This window comes from Erythrolamprus reginae, chromosome 6 (assembly GCF_031021105.1).
Source record: "Erythrolamprus reginae isolate rEryReg1 chromosome 6, rEryReg1.hap1, whole genome shotgun sequence".
Taxonomy (NCBI): Eukaryota; Metazoa; Chordata; class Lepidosauria; order Squamata; family Dipsadidae; genus Erythrolamprus; species Erythrolamprus reginae.
The window spans coordinates 55,630,214-55,648,438 of record NC_091955.1 but is presented as its reverse complement, the minus strand read 5'-3'; positions in this window follow the sequence as shown (position 1 = coordinate 55,648,438).

Sequence of the window (18,225 nt, the reverse complement as noted above, 5' to 3'; positions counted from 1 at the left end):
TTACATTCCATTCCATTCAAATTTGACAATTGATTTTTGCCTCAAACAGAGATGACTGTAATACACGTGGTAATCCTTTGGGTTTGAAGAACGCACTATGTTATAGTTTTATCATAATTTATCAAATCCCTCATTTTTTGTGAAGTGTAAACTGAGTTACAAGTTGTTGTCATACTCATACCACATGCAACTTTCTCCAAAAATGGTAAAGACTATACCAGCTACTGTATATTGGACACATTTTGACCAGCATGTCACAAATGCAATCAAGGGTCAATATTACTCAAGCAAGATCAGATTATTATATGGAGCTATGTAATCTAATGACTGCTTTGCAAGTAGTCACCTTCCTGCCAAGATTTATACAGGCCTGACCTTGCTTGCCTTCAAGAAAACTCTATAGACTTGACTTTTCCACTGGCACTAAGCTAGAATATTGGAATCCTATTACATACAATGTTATCAAATGCTGTGGATTTGTTCATTTTTTAGTGTCCCCACTATTAGCAAATGGGATTTTGTTTTAACCAGTCTACTATTTGAATCCTTGTTAGATACCCAAATAAATTATACATGTGAGGAGCTGCAAAAGTTGAAATATAATAGAAAGGAGGAAAGGAGACAGAGTGTCATTGTCTATATCCCTCCAACAGAGTGTCTTCTGTGTATATAGTATGCTGACATACACACAAGAAATATTTCTTAGAAAATAGAAATGTTATATATTTTCATCAAGCTGAGATGATACAACAATCAAGGTGTTTCCAGGCAACTTAAAGATCTGTTGGTGTGAAATGAGTCATTTACAATCTCAGATGTAATAGGAAAAAGTCAGCAGGATAGATTTTAAAATACAAAAGCAGCCTAAATGGACAAGGAAGTCTCACATGAGACTAATAAGAGACAAGGAAACCTATTTGGAGGGGTTCAAATCATAAGGACCAGATGGATTGCATCCCAGGGTTCTGAAGGAGCTGGCACATGTGATTCCAGAACTACTGAACAAAATCTTTCAAAATTTCTGGAGCACTGGAGAACTGCCAAATGACTGGAAAAAAGCTCATATGGTTCCAATCTTGAAAAAGGGGAGAGGGAAGGATTCAGGAAACTGTAGACCAATCAGCCGGACATCAATTACTATGAAAATCCTGGAAAGATAATCAAACAGCAGATTTTTGAAACCTTTGAAATGAGCAAAGGGATGACTTTAACAAGCCAACATGGATTTGTTAAAAATAGATTATGCCAGACAAACCTTATTGTCTTCTTTGACAAAGTGGCTAAATTAGTGGATTGGCAAAATGCTTCAGGTATAATTCACTTAGACTTCAGTAAGACATTTGAGAAAGTGTACATTAGCATAGTATACTTCTTGGTAAGACAGAAAAATGTGGAATACACAACATCACCACCAGATGGATTCACAAGTGGGTGACCATCTACTACACCCAACATGAAGTCCTAAATGAAGGAAAACATGCAGTGGGGTACCTCAAGACTGTGCCTTAGGCCAAGTACTTCATCATCTTCATGATGTAAAAAGGGATAGAAGGGTAACTCCTCACATTTGCAGATAACATCAAGCTGGGGAGAATTGTTAAATTGTTTTTCAATTCTAGAACCAACTCCCCCCCCCCCCGGAGATCCGCACCACTGTTTTTATTGTGGGTTTTTAGTATTTTTGATTGTATTTATTGTCATTGTATCTATTTTTATTTTTGTGAGCTGCCCTGAGTCCGTAAGGAGAAGGGCGACCTATAAATCTAATAAACAAAGAAACAAATAAATAAATAGCAACATTTTAGAAGATAGAGTCAATGGGCCCTATCCAACAAAGAGAATGAATAGGGGTATCATATTAGCAGTTCTCTAATATTTGAGGGTCTGCCACTAGAAGAGGGGGTCAACCTATTCTCCAAAGCAGGACTAGAAATAACAGATGAAAGAGAATGAAACAGATCAAAGAGAAATCTAACCTAGAATTAAGGAGAAATTTACTGACAAGGAGAACAATCAGTTGAACAGCTTGCCTCCAGGTTTGTGGGTGATCCATCATTGAAGGTTTTCAAAATGAGATTTCACAGACAATTGTCCAGAATAGTATATGGTTTCCTGCCTAAGCAGGAGATTGGATTACAAGACTTCTAATGTCCCTTACAACTCTGTATTCTGTTTTGTTGTATACTCGGCCAGATATTTGACTGGCATTTTGGAATCTTTCCCAAGGACCTGGGATAAGCAGATAGAGATGTTTGGTAGTGTTAAAGGTATTGTCGCAGGATGTAAGCCATTCCAAGTAAAGCTTCCTTTTTCAATTGACTGGTGGTGAATTTGTCAGTGCCAATAGTGTTTAAGTGGTGCTCCAGTTGTTTTGGGATTGCATCCAAATCACCTATACTGAAAGAGTAGTAGATCCTCGGAACAAACTTCCAGCAGACGTGGTTGGTAAATCCATAGTAATTGAATTTAAACATGCCTGGGATAAACATATAGTAATCCTAAGATAAAATACAAAAAATAGTATAAGGGCAGATGGACCATGAGGTCTTTTTCTGCCGTCACTCTTCTATGTTTCTATGTTTCTATTAATATTGGTATTGCCTTTGCTTTTTTTGCCACAATTGTTCTGTTTCAATTTGCAGATCTTGGTATTTTGTCATCTTCAGTTTTTCTCTCTTCTATTCTGCTGTCTCCAGGTACTGCCACATACACTATACAGACTTTTTTTGTCTTAGTTACCAACAATTATTAAATACGATATGTTCCGTGGCAGGCGCCTGTCTGCTTGAATTCTAAAGTCCCAGAACATTTTAGCTTCTTTGTTTTCTATTACTTTCTCTATTTTATGGCTCTACCATTTCTTGCTTACAGGCAAATGCTATTTCTTGTAGATATTCCAATGCACCATTATTGCTACTTTTGTCACATTGTTGTTTGTAGTCAGTCTGGGCAGCTCTTTTTCAGTAGATAACTGAGTGATCCATTATTTGTTCAACTTATTTGCAGAGGTAGTACTTGCAGTCTGTTGTTCTCAATTGTAACTTTGTATGCACTTTGTATGCTTGGTCTTGTGCACCCAGAATTAGCCCCTCTGTCTATTTCTTCAAACTCTCCTACTTTTAGCCATTGCTAGGCTGAGTTATACCTGTTTTCCATGCTATTTTTAAGTGTTCTGGCCATGCACTGCTTTGTCTTATGTGCTTCTTGTCTGTTCCTCATTTGGTCTTTCTTGTAGGTCAGTTTTGTCTCTCTACTACTCAGTAGACTTTCCTGGTATACTCGCTTCAATGCATCTTATCACTATCCTTCATATATTCTTCCAATGTCCTTTTTTCTAATGCACGAGCAACTTTCCTTACCCTCCTATTTTCCATGATAAGTAGAGCAACATTGCTGCATGGATAAACAGCATGATTCATTGTCATTATTCTTCTGGTCGTCCTATAAAGGGTTTTTAATTTTTGTCCAGGTCACTGTTCCAGCTGTGTATTTAATGACTGGTGTTGATTGCCTTGATAGTATTGCTTCCATTGAATTTGTATTATTGATCAGTGGAACGGCTTATCTCCAAAAGTTGTGAATGCTGCAACACTGGAAGTTTCTAAGAAGATTTGTCTGAAGTAGTTTAGGGTCTCCTGCCCAAGTAGGGGTCTGGACTAGAAGACCTCCAAGGTTCCTTCCAATTTTGTTGTTATTGTTATTGTATCATTATCATTATCATCATCATCATCATCATCATCATTATCATTATTCAGCAGCAGTTCTGCGATCTGCAATTATTAAGGCTGTAAGTATAATTTTGCTTTAAAAGGTTGTGTGACATAATCACCAAAGCTACCAGGAAGACTGAAAGTTCTAAGCCTTGGAGTATCTGGTTCTAAAAGAGAAGTAGGAAACCCTGAGACTTTAGTAAAGGGGTACCTAAACTTTAAGACTTGTTGTGGATTCAACTCTGGAAGTTGAAGTCCACATATATGCTCTAGTGCAATTAGGAGTCCTTTCTAATTGCACTAGAGAATTCTAATTCCATCTAATTTCACGCAGCTCTCAGCCCTGCCCCGGTCCTACTCTCAGGCAAAATGAAGCGTTTGCGTCGGGCACATTTTGAGTTTCATAAAAGGACTGCCAATTGTTAACTATTTCAGATTGTCATTTTATTTATGTTGCTAGGAAAAGGAATGGGAAACTTGTAAGATTTTCTGAATTACAACTTGAGGTGTAAAAAGAAGAGAATGTTTGCTGTTCTCCATGTGTGTGTGTGTGTGTGTATCTATCTATCTATCTATCTATCTATCTATCTATCTATCTATCTATCTATCTATCTATCCATCTCTGGTGATTTATTTATTTATTTATTTATTTATCTCTGTGGACTTGGGGGTGGCTCACAACATATCAAAACAATAAACAATATACATATCTAAAAAATCCAATTAATATAGCTAAAAAACTTCTAAAACTCTAATAACATTTAAAATCTTTCATTCCCATTCCTACAGCAAGACATACTACATTCATTGGCCAGGAGCCTAGGGTCTAATGGCACCAAGCCTGGCAGCACAGATAGGTTGTTAAACTTTTACGGAAGGTGAGGAGGATGGGGGCAGTGTGAATCTCTGTGGGGAGCTGATTCCAGAGGGCCAGGGCCCCAACAGAGAAGGCTCTTCCCCTAGGTCCAGCCAAATGGCATTGTCTAGTTGACGGGACCTGGAGATGGTTGACGTTGTGGGGTCTACCCAGTTGCTGGGACTCATGCAGCAGGAGGCGGTCCTGGAGGTAATCTGGTCCGATGCCATGTAGAGCTTTATAGGTCATAACCAACACTTTGAATATATTTAAGGGTTATCCTCTGTGTGTGTATTTGTGTGGGCAACATACTGTATGTTTGCATATGCCTTTGAATGAATATTCTCTTTGCCTGGACACATCCCTGGATAAGTCTTGGTTTTCCTTCCTAGCACTGTGATAGGGAGAATGACTAATCCAAGGTTGCCCAGCTGGCTGTATGACTAAGATGATACTAGAACTGATGGTTTACTGAAGTTTAGCCTGTTTCAAATTTTATTTCTCTTCCTTCCCAAATAGAGAAGGGAAGAGAAAGGGAGAGGGAAGAGGAATAAGCAATGTCAAAAAAAGAGGAAAAGAATAGAGGTTGTCACTATGAAAGAATAAGTTTCTATAAAAATGACATTTTATTTATCTGATTTTGCTTACTGTGTATATTGCTTTCCAAAGTCTGCAATGTTGTGTAGAAGAAATGTTGCCCAACCCTCCTTTTCATATATTCCTCAGAAAAACTTCAGCAGTCATCAATAAGCTGGTCTGGGCTACTTACCGGAAAGTAAACCTGCTAGGAATTTTTATTCAGTCCTGTTTCAAGTATGTCAAATTTCTTTGCAAATATAATTGTCCTGAGTCAGTTCCAGGTCAACTGGCAGGCAATGCAATTGTATAAGGATCTTGTGAACAATGCACAGAGTGGAACATTAAATGTTCAGTGAACAAGGTCATTTAATTTTGACAGATTCTTTGTTACCTTGAAATAAATAACCTCTCTTAACACCTTCCCTCTCACATAATTAATTCTGGAATATACTTGGATGAAAGTACATCATCTCTACAGTTGGTATATTTAGCAGTTAATGCAAATTAAATGGAGAACTTACTGTATATAACAATAATCATTGTACATATTTGTTGGATATGACAATGATGTGCACAAATGAGAAATTATATACTGTACATACATCAGTTAGTATAGAACTATGGAACTATACTACCGTGTTTCCCCGATAGTAAGACCCCCCCGATTGTAAGACATATGGGGGGTTTCAGGGGGGTTGGCTAATATAAGCCATACCCCGAAAGTAAGACATATGTCTTACTTTCGGGGAAACAAGGTACTAAAAGCGAGGGAGCTGCGCGCCCAGGAGAGTCTCCCTTACGCAGCCTGGTGCCAGCTGGCAGTGGCGCGCTGCACCCAGAGCTTGGGCCACCCGGCGGGCGAGGAGGCGGCCCTGGCCGAAGCGGCGCGGCTCTGGCTGCGGCACGAGTGGGAGCATCGACACCGAGGACAAGTCCAGCTTCAAGCCTTACGGAGGGAGCTCGGGCTGTGGCGAGAAGACGGGATTCCGGGTGCTGAGCGCCACCCGCCCGCCGTTCACGCCAAGGACAGGCAGCCCCAGTTCCAGCGCCTCGACCTGCTCGCCCGGCCTCTTGCCCGGCGGGGAGAGCAAAGGCGGCGGCGGGAGTAGCGGAGGCGAGGCAGAGAATAAAGAAGCGGCGGATAGCTGGCGAGGCGCCGGCTAGAGGGCTGGACCCCGCCACTTTGCCGCTGCTCCCGCCGCCGGCTTTGCTGGGGTCGAGCACCACGCCCGGCGGCAGGAACTGCGGGGGGTAGCCGGCGTACGCTCCGGCTAAGGAGCCCGGGTAGCTCATGCTGGCCGGCGGCCACGGGAAAACGGTCTGGCCCGGCTTGTAAGGGGAGACGGGCGCCACCAAGCCGGCAGAGCCCCGCCTTGGAGCCCTCGTGGCTTTGGCTCAGCTCGGTGGAGAGGCCGCTGGAAGAAGCCAAGGGGCAAGGGCACATCCGACGGCGCGTCCCGTTTGGCTTCTTCCAGCGGCCTCTCCGCCGAGCTGAGCCAAAGCCACAAGGGCTCCAAGGCGGGGCTCTGCCGGCTTGGTGGCGCCCGTCTCCCCTTACAAGCCGGGCCAGACCGTTTTCCCGCTGCCGCCGCCGGCCAGCATGAGCTACCCGGGCTCGCCAGCTATCCGCCGCTTCTTTCTCCTCCGCCTTGCCTCCGCTACTCCCGCCGCCGCCTTTGCTCTCCCCGCCGGGAAAGAGGCCGGGCGAGCAGGCCGAGGCACTGGAACTGGGGCTGCCTGTCCTTGGCATGAACGGCGGGCGGGTGGCGCTCAGCACCCGGAATCCCGTCTTCTCGCCACCGCCCGAGCTCCCTCCGTAAGGCTTGAAGCTGGACTTGTCCTCGGTGCCGATGTCGCTGAGCTTCAAGGGTGCGCCTTTGGACGTCTCTTTGTCGGCGCCGCTGGACACTGGAGAGCTTGGAAGAAGGCGACGGGTCCAGGTTGCCGATCAGGAGCAGCCCGAAGACGAGCCGGCCCCGGGTGCCCGGGACAATGTAAGACATACCCCCAAAGTAAGACACAGTGGGGCTTTTGGGGGTAAAAAGATAGTAAGACACTGCCTTACTATCGGGGAAACACGGTATATCGAGAACAATGTAAAATAAATCTTAAGCAATATATTAGCAATCAGATAATGTACACCTTAATTAGACAACACATGAAATAGATTTTACTAAATTACTTAAGTTACTAATATGGTTGTTCAGTGAATCTGGCTTTCCCATTGACTTTACTTGTTGGAAGATCACAAAAAGACTCCAGGACATTACAATCGTCATAAATATGAATCACATGACCATGGAGATGCTCCAATACTTGTAAGTTTGAAAAATGACCTTAAGTCACTGTTGTTTAGTGTCTTTGTGACTTTGAATGATCAGTAAATATACTACTGTAAGTTGAGGACTATCAGCAAATTAATTTGCAAATCGAAACAAACAAAAAGAAAATGGGTGGAAAGAATGGTCACAACTATATAAAAAGAAACCTTATATAGTTGCTAGCTTGTCTATGGTGATCACTATCTGAACACATAGTCCTGTGGCATCTGAATTCTAATTTGATTACTCTTTCATCTCCATTTTGATTCATCTCCATTTCTGCTTTGCTAGCTTATATTTAGAGGTGGTGCAAACATAACCTGATAGACTATCCAAATTTTAAATTGTGCATCCAGTATTCAACATATTGTCATTAATTCTGCCTGAACTTTACTTCACTTTGAAAACTATACATGTGCCCTGTTATTTTTATTTATCTCTATCTTTACTTTCACCTCATTTTGTTGTTTTTGTTGTTGCTAATAATTTGTAAATCGGTTTTTAAATAAGGGTGATCTCTTCTCCCACTCTTCTGCTCCTTCTCTTCTTGACATGGCATAACTGAAGGACAAAAACACAGGAAGTGAAAGAAATAAAATAAACAGCGAGTTGTGTTATATAATCATTTTATATCCTGAGCAGAAGAAACAGTACATACATTTTGGCTGTTTAACTTGGCATTAGAAACGTTCCTTAGCAATTGGAAATGTTTGGCAACAAAACAATGACATGTGAATGATGTTGTAAGAAAGGAAGTTGTACCGAGACAAAGACTTTTTTTACAAAAATCAAAAGAGTCTATTATATTTCCAGATTATTTTAGAGATAGCCAAATAGCCAAACGCTAGTGTGCTCTGTTGTGCGAGCCAGGCTGAATAAAAGAGTATTGGATAATCCAATAATATTGCATAATAATAATAATAATAATAATAATAATAATAATAATAATAATAACAACAACTACTGCTTTATGTATGGTTTATGTATGGTTTGACTGGGTTGTGTGATTATTAATAAGGATTTTTAAATTGTGTTTTTAAATATTGGATTTGTACTTTGTTATTATTGTTCTGAGCTGCCCCGAGTTCTCAGAGAGGGCTGGCATACAAATCTAATAAATAAGTAAGTAAATAAGTAAATAAGTAAGTAAGTAAGTAAGTAAGTAAGTAAGTAAGTAAGTAAGTAAGTAAGTACGTATTTACGTACATAAGTAAGTAAGTAAGTAAGTAAGTAAGTAAGTACGTATTTACGTACATAAGTAAGTAAGTAAGTAAGTACGTATTTACGTACATAAGTAAGTAAGTAAGTAAGTAAGTAAGTAAGTAAGTAAGTAAGTAAGTAAGTAAGTAAGTAAATAAATAAATAAATAAATAAATAAATAAATAAATAAATTCTAGACTGGAAACGGTGATGGGCTCCTACAGGAAAGGTCAGGAACGCAGTTCCGGTAGCAAAATTTGGAGCTCCACTCCAGCGCACCCAATTTTCATTGAAAGATGTTGAAACAAAATGCATAAGCCACGGCCATGGTGTGGTAGTAAAATTTTTGGTAGCCCATTACTGACTGGAAGGTATAAAAATAATGATCACAAGGACAGCAGAACCTGGAGATTCAGTCCTATGAGGAGTGATTCAGGATATTTTTAATTTTAATAAAAGACTGAGACTGAATAGAATGCCCACAATGCCTCAAGAAATGTTATACAGAACAAGGCCTTGCTTTGTTCATACCCATCCCAGAATGATGTGCTATAAAGGTCTTAAGATTCATAAAGGCAGATTCCAAACAAATTTAGGAAGAGAGCAGTCAATTTGGAACCCATAATTGTATAATCAAAGGCCTGACATGTTTTCTGTGTGGCCATCTCCATCTTTTTTTATTTTTTTTTAAAAAAAATCCTCTTTCCCTCCCAAACACCCCTGCTTTAGTTCCCCTTAGTTCCCCTTCATTAGGTTGCCTAAATCATCCCTGTGCCATGGATACAGACTTTTATTCAACATATCTTGCTAGAAAAAGGAAAAGTGTCAGGGTTCCAATGAAAGAGAACTCCAAGGTCTGAAGTTCCTCAAAGTTCCATTTTGTTAGAGATGCCATATTGACACAATTGCGAAAACTAGAATCTGAAGGCTTCCATTTTCCCACACCCAAAGAAAGTTCAAGTCACTGCCTCAGCACCCACAAGTCCATCATATTGTCCAATCAATGCACTGTTGCAACCCAGGCACAAGATGCTCAAGATGGTCTCCAGGCTTGACAAAAATGTTTTTTTTCCTGTTATGACAACTTTTTTTTGTAAAAAAAATAAATAATTTGTTATATATCTGTTACTAACACCAACTGAGAAATCAAATAATTCAGCACTATCCATTAAAGGAGAAAATACATTTGGTCCAAAGCTATTTAAAACTTGAAGATGAATTCTTTCTGTACAGGAAGAACTTAACCAAGCATGTGGGTGTTATTCAGTCTGCTGCTCAGCTGGTGACATCTGTGCCAGAGCTACACATGGTAATTGAAGTGAAGGGGGTGTGAAATTGTACAGAAGATATATAGTAATGAAGCTGAGAAGTCAGCTTTACAACTGACGGAGGAGAAAATAGCAGACAATTTTGCCAGTAGAAATTATAGTGTCCGCCTCGAACTTTCCACATAAACTAGTGACAAAAACTTCTATACAAAAGCTGTACTGCCGATAGAGTACAAATGATTTTCAAGCAGAGAGATGGACATGCCAAAGTAGAATAGCAAAATATCTACCAAACATACTCAAATAAGTTAATGTCTAAAATAGTTTTTAAAATCCTGACGTATAGAGAAACATTACCAAGAAATATCTTCTGATCTTCTATCCAGGGATGGAGAAAATCTATTTATGTGGTTGCTAAGAGTCAATACTGACTTAATGGCATCAGATCAATCTATCTCCAATACAAGATTTTGTGAATTAGAAAGATAAGGGTTTGAATATATATAAATTTTCAAATTGCAATATCTTTACAAAAATATATATATTAAAAATATTATTAAAATGCCAGTTATTTCCCATCCCACTCAATCCTCTTCTCTCATTTTCAGCTGCCTTTATGTAATGTTTGATTTAATTTTTTTTAGCTCTATAGTTTAAAATTGTCACTTAGGGGAAAAAAATAAGCTGAATAGAGCAAAATTGCCTAGTGTTTTTGGAATAAAAAACCTGAAAGAATATGCTCCTGATTGGCCTCTTCTAAATTTCAGTCAGTGTGAGTTCTGTCAGGATTTATGGAAGGATTTCCCAATGGGAATTCAGTCACGTTGATAACAATGAAAGTGCTATTAATTAGTAATGCCTCAGACACTACAGCTTCCTCTCTCCTTAAAATATCATTCAGAAATTCACATTATAATGCCTGACACTGCTTAAAGACATGTTATTTAAACATCTCCTGAGACACGTAGCAACCTTATATAATAAATGCCAGAAATAATTAGCAAGAGGCAATTTAGTGTGTGAGCAAATGATCAGAAATAGACTAGCAGAGCAATAAAACCAATTCTGCTCTAAACATAAAGCTTGAGAAATTAAATACACACTGGGAAAGTTCATGTGCTATAGAATTCTTTAGTTATTTTAGTTCCAGCTAGAATGTACAAATATACAGAGGTAACTGAACAGCAAAATGTATATTATATATGTTGAACATAGATTTCCAAAAATTATTTCTGTATTACAAAGAGGAGCATAGTTGTCCTTTGTCCAACTGGCTTTACAATTTCAATGAGATTTAAAAAGGAGATATTCCAACAGGATTGGACCAATATGTTACAATTGCAAAACTAAATTATGCTGATTAATTATTAAGACTTTATGACATTATACCCATTTGAAGGTACGATTTTCTTCTCAACAATGGAAACATCCAATGGTTAACATGATTCCTCCAAGAAACAGCTTATTGGAAAATGGCATGTATATATCTTGGTTTCAAGAAAATTATCACTTGAAGTGCAAGGAGAAAAGTGAAGCATCTGAACTGCAAAGAAAACCTACCTTATTTTGTAAACCAGGGTTTAGATATAGAGTGATCTGGAATGCACTACTTGACTCTGTGGTTTTTTCCCAAACCCTAAAAAATTTAACCTTGGATTTATTTATTTATTTATTTATTAGATTTGTATGCCGCCCCTCTCCGTAGACTCGGGGAGGCTCACAGCAATAATAAACAATATATAACAAATCTAATAATTTAAGAGAAACACTAAAAACCCCATCATTAAAAGAAAACATACACACAAACATACCATACATAAACTGTATAGGCCCGGGGGAGATGTTTCAATTCCCCCATGCCTGACGGCAGAGGTGGGTTTTAAGAAGTTTACGAAAGGCGAGGAGGATGGGGGCAGTTCTAATCTCTGGGGGGAGCTGGTTCCAGAGGGTCGGGGCCACCACAGAGAAGGCTCTTCCCCTGGGTCCCGCTAAACGGCATTGTCTATGGACGACCTCTCCCCATTTCTAAGAGATCTATATGGGTTGTGCATAATTGCACCATTGTGCCTACCATTCCTGTCTTACTGTCCTATTGTCCTCTTTTATTGTTACTTTTTATTTATGTTATATTTATACAAACTACTACCATCCTATACATATTTGATAAATCAATCAATCAATCAATCAATCAATCTTGTGCCGGGGTATCAAGAAGAAACAGCAAAAAATATAAATGATTATAGCAAGATCTCATATAATATCAACAAGTTTCCTAAAATGAAATTCCATTTGGAATATCAAATGTTGATGAGTATTGAGGGATTCTAGTGTTTTCATATAACCTTGTGCAATTTAAGCAGTCTCGTGTAGCAAGCAAGATGGATTGGGAATAGCAGTGCATCTTCGAAGTCCCCATTCATGATGTTTGTGGAAGTCATGTTGCCAATATTTACTAGAAGCAAACAATCCTTGCCAAAAAATAAAAACACCCTTATTTCTGATAATCGGAACTTCCTGAAAACTATAACAATAACTTTTTGATCAGGCCATCAATGCATAAAGATGTATTTTGGAAAGATTAAATACTTTGTCCACCAAATGAGAAGGAAGGACTCACTGGAGAAGATTCTAATGCTAGGAAAGATTGAGGGTAAAAGAAGAAGGGAATGACAGATAATGAGGTGGCTGGATGGAGTCACTGAAGTAGTCGGCATAAGCTTAAATGGATTCTGGGAGATGGTAGAGAACAGGAAGGCCTGGAGGTACATTGTCCATGGAGTTGCGATTGGTTGGACACGATTTTGCAACTAACTACAACAACAACTGGGTATAGCTTCAGAGCCCCACAGCTAAAGTGGAGAGTAGATGTTACTCTACAGACATATATATTGTTTTTAAGATAACATTTTAAAACCTTTTCCCACATCTAGTATGAATTCCATCTTTATCTTGTGAATGGAAAAAACTAGACAAATAAATAATGATGAGCATCAGAGATATCCTGCTTCTGTAAAGTGACCAGATGTCCCATCTTCAGTGAGACAGTCCCGCTTTTGAATGATTTTTCCCGTATTCCACAGTTCAAAAATGTCCCGATTTTGGAGCTGGTTTCCCCCTCCCAGTTCCAAAGCCTAGCAAAGTTTGCAAAAATTTTGCAGCAAATGCACGCACAGCCCTTCCAGGGAGGCGCTGAGCTTCCACCCTTCGGCTACAGAGGCGGCCTCTCCCGCAGCTGCAGCGCTTCAGCTGGCTTCCCTGGTGGTGGCTGCAGGTGAGCTTTGGGGCCCATTGGCGGCAGATGAGCTTTGCAGCTCTCAGGCAGCAGGAAAGGCAGGGCCATGCAGCTCTGGTGGGCGCGGGGCAGCGGGCCGGGCCGTGAAGGCAGTGCCGCCAAGCAGGGGTTGAAGTAGGAGCAGGAGGGCATGAACAGCAGCAGCACTGGACAGTAGCTGCAGGGCAGCGGCAAGGTGGTCAGTCGCAAGTGAGAGCTCCAGAGTGGAGGCACCGACGGCAGCGGCTGCATGTGTTGCTGGACACCGTACATGCTGGTGCTGCACTGGATAGCAAGAGAGAGAGAGAGAGAGAAAGAGAGAGACAGAGAGAAAGAGAGAGCAAGAGAGCAAGAGAGAGGGGGGAAAGAGAAAGAGAGAAAGGGAGGAAGGAAGAGAGAGAGAAAAAAGAGAGGAAGGAAGAGAGAGAGAGATAGCAAGAGAGAGAGAGAAGAGAGAGACATACAGACAGAGGGAGAGCAAGAGAGAAAAAGATATTTTTTCTGCTAATTGTTTTAGCCCCCCCCCCCTCAATGGTGTCCCTCTTTCCCAATCTTAAAATCTGGTCACTTAATGCTTCTGGTCTCCTCAACTTCAGCAAGATCTCTAAGTGTGCCATGTCTTTCAATTGGCCTAGGAATGTTTATCTTTAAATTAATCAGCATATCTACGTTTTTAATAGCTAGCTGATTTTAATTGCTCCTATCAATTATATGTATTCTAACTTGGGGCCTTCCTCTCCTCATCTGCAGTGATCTTTTCTTGTAGTGCCAGTTGATAGATGGCATTTTGGCTATGAGCCACGTCCTTCAGAGACCCAAGCCAGGCACTTGAAGGGATGACTATTCCCAGCAGATGCCAGATCTGGAATGTAACAGGGGATCCCCTTCCAATGACTTCAAATGTGATGCCGGATATCCTGTTTGCTATTTATATTCTCTCTAGACTTGTATTTTAAAAATAAGGGGAAAGCTTATTTAAGATATCAGAATAGCAGCTTATCTGAAGGAACATATTTTTTCTTCATCAACATAGGAAGACACATTGCAGAAATTTGTTTGTTTATTCCTTCACTGGGATTTCATGCTATTCTGGAGTGAGCTGCAATACTTCTAAAAAATAAATTTCTCTTTAATATTAAAATAATATTTTACTTTTTAAATGACCAAATAATGAAGGTGGATGGTCTTTTTTTAAAATTGCACAGTCATGTTTAATGCCTCATAACCTGCTTGATGTTCCTGAATTACATTCAAATTTACACATCATAAGGAAACTCCTTGCAGGAAAAAATTTCCAGATTAGGGAGCGATCAGGTAGACTGAAGAGTAGAGATTTATAATAAACACAAAAAACCAAAGCAAGTAAAGAAAGCTCCCACATCTCACAATAACAATTCAAGTTAAAAAAGCACAACCAAAAAACTCGTTTAAAAGCCCCCAAAGCCTATGAAACAATGGTGATAGAAAAATGGTTTTGTAGTGGAAAATATTTCTTAAAATGGAAGCAAAATATTAAGCTAAACGAATCATTTCTAAGCATTCTGCATCTGTTCATTTAGGGTTGCAAGTAAGGTACTGTACTTCGCAAAAAAATGAAAAACAAATTGCTGAAGACACTTGAAATGTAAGTGTAAATATGAAAAGATGTTTCAGCTTCAACCAAAGCAGTAGGAAGGAAGATGCTCTCAGAACTAAAGCAAAAACAAAAACAAATTATCTTTGCAAAATATTTGTTAATTAAAGAAAATATGTCCAATTCTTGCAGAACTATCAGCATTTGACTTAGAGTTACAATAATAAGCATATTAAATAATGCTTGAGGAATTAGTCATTCTCAAACAATTTGCTTTGGGTATTTTACTGTGTAGCTGGATATTATCTTATGATGTCTAAAATGGAAACATTGCATTCAAGAGAAATTGCAGAAAATCAGATTCCAATAGAATGTTTTAAAACATTTCCTAGAAATTGCATTAGTTTGGCACTGAAATCAATAGTCAGAGATACTGGGCCCACCATATATTGGATGGATTCAGCCATTATGCATAGGATGCTTTTATTTGGAATTTAAAAATATCTATTTCTCTTTCATCGATCTGTCTGTCTGTCTGTCTTTCTCTGTCTCTATCATCTAGCTACCGTCCTATCCTATCCTATCCTAATTATCCTATCCTATCCTGCCCTACCCTACCCTATCCTATCCTGTTTCTATAGCCACCAAAGCAATTTTGAGTAGTGTGCAATGAAGCTAACAAGAATTAATAAATATATAAAAATACTATCACTATTAATTATAATAAAAATATTAAAAACAAAAAAAAATGAAACAAGGAAATAACAGACAAAGGGGTGTTAATATTAATGAAGCCATCTCAGAAGTTCCTGGGGTTCCTGGGCTTGCTGGCATAACTAGCTCTTGAGGGCCACCAGAACCTTAACAGGGACAAGACTAATCTCAGTTCAGGTGTTCAGAATTACAATATGGGCACATTATAGAAAAGGCCCACTATGTAAAGCCCACTAAATGTAGCTACCTAGCTGATAGCACCCCATTACAAGACCTCTTTGCTGGATCTGGTGGAATGGGATTTTTAAACTGAGCATAGGATTGGACAGTCCCAAGACATTGGACATGATGATTTACATGTGTCCTCTGAAGCCCTTCCTATGTCAATGGATTTTTTAAAAAAGAGGAAAGAAAAAGCTATTTGGTTTTAATTATTTTTTTTCTAAGAAGATCATTCTAAGCACTGATTTTCTTTTAATAAGTCATAATGACATATTTACAGTACAGATGAGACCATAGATATGCAAACAAGGACCTCATCCATCTGTCCTTACAACAAACTGGTTGTGATTATAAATGTTCAGAAAATATTTAATTTTCCTGAATAGCTACATATTTGGGTCAACATTCATTCAATAAGCAGCAGATATTTACTCCAATTAACAGTTTTCATTCGGAAACTGCCATTGCTCAGCTTTTCTACCAGTGTCACACATTTTCTTACTTCTATCTTGTGATCACAAATTCTTTGTGAAAGAAAATTGCTTTTGCAATAATAGAGTCAAGAAAACATTTGTAGGAATCTTTGAAGAAGCACTTTGTCTCAGATGGTTCACAAAAAAGCTAATTAAAAAAGTGTTCAACACAACTCAGGCATCAACTTATAATTTATTTAAGTTTTAAAACAATGTATATTTCAAAATAATTCAGTGAACTATTAGGAGACCTCACAAGTTTCAAATTTCTATTTAATTGAAGGTTGATCTACAGATGGCACTGCTATGTGCGCTCAACCTCTGATGATTGGGAAGGCTGAGCAAAATTATCACAATCTGTTTTGCTCTGGTGTGGTTGGCTAGGGATCTGCTCTCCAACGAAACTCATTCTAGAATAGGGATGGATTTGAATGTTAGAATAATAATTAGGGTAGGAACTCTTTAAATCTCTGTTGTTCTGAATTATTAAAATCATATCCCAGGACACAGAAGGAAGACCAAACCTTATGTAAGAGACCTTCTTTATAGAACAAGCAAACTATGCTCCTGGAATAACACCTTGACCTCATGAGCTGTAGTTTTTGCCAGTTGTTTTAGGATGTGATTCAAAGTGGTGGATGTTTCTTATAAAACCCTACATGACTCAGGGCCTGGATACTTGAAGGAATGCCTATCTCCCCCCAGTGCCTGCCCAGCAAACTGGGGGAATTGGTGTGCCACATGTTTCTTCAATTAATTAATGCCATCTCTTGGGACTTCAGAGGTACACTTTCTTTGTAGCAGTACCTGCTTCTGAAATGAGGCCCCCACAATATCTGAATGGCCTTTATTTTCAAAAATCCCTGAAGACTTGGCTGTTGTTTTAAAGTTAAACTATGAAAACTGCTTAAAGCTATTGGAAGTTGGGCAGCATAAATATTTAAATCATCATCAGCAGCAGCAGCAGAGTAGAGTAAAATAGAATTATTTATTGGCCAAGTGTGATTTGTCATTGGACAAGGAATTTGTCATTGGTGCATATGCTCTCAGTGTACATAAAAGAAAAGATACGTTTGTCAAGAATCATGACATATAATACTTAATGATTGTCATGGGGTCAAATAAGCAATCAAGAAACAATCAATATTAATATAAATCTTAAGGATGCAAGCAACAAGGAACTGCCTGAGGAACTGGCTCTCTCTCATTGTTTCCAACAGTGTGGGCATGCTCCAGATCCATGGATGGTTTTTAGCAGTTTAGTGAAAACTGAAATAACACAACGGCAGAATGACCTGCAGAAATTTGAAAGCCAGCACTTCTTATGTGAAGAAAATAAAGGACACGGTACTCTTTTTAAAAAGTACTTTTGTGACTTAGTTTAGTTTAGTGACTCAGGTTATGCAAGAATGATTGCAGGAAAAAGGGCAGAGATGGAGACCTAGAGACAATGGACATACCAATACTCAGGCATCCAGGATTGGTTGACATCTTGTTCTCCTTCAGGACAGTGACGTGCAGAAGGGGGAAGGAGGCAAATCTGAAGGACCCAATCAATAATCACATGTTTATCTATGTATAAACTGAGCAGCACTATTCAGCAGCATTCACAACATAAAGCACAGAGCATAATGGATGGAGAATTGAGAGCCATGATGGTGCAGTGGTTAGAATACAGGACTGCTGGACTAATTCACTTCTCACTGCAGGAATTTGATCCTGACCGTCTCAAGCTTGACTCAACCTTCCATCCACCCAGATTGTTGGGAGAAATAAGGTAGTTCTGTAAACTGCTTAGAGGGGGCTGTAAAGCACTGTGAAACAGTATATATGTCTAAGTGTTATTGCTATTCTGGGAGTTGAAAGTTGGCAAATGTAAGAGGCAGAACAGACATTGGTAACAAAGCAATAGAGGCAGAACAGACATTGCAATATCGGACAGCAAATGCTAGTTAATTTTCTATTGATTCAAGTACATTTAGATTGCATTTTGGAACAGGAGTGGGGAAAGGTGCAATGCTCTCAGATTTCATACAGT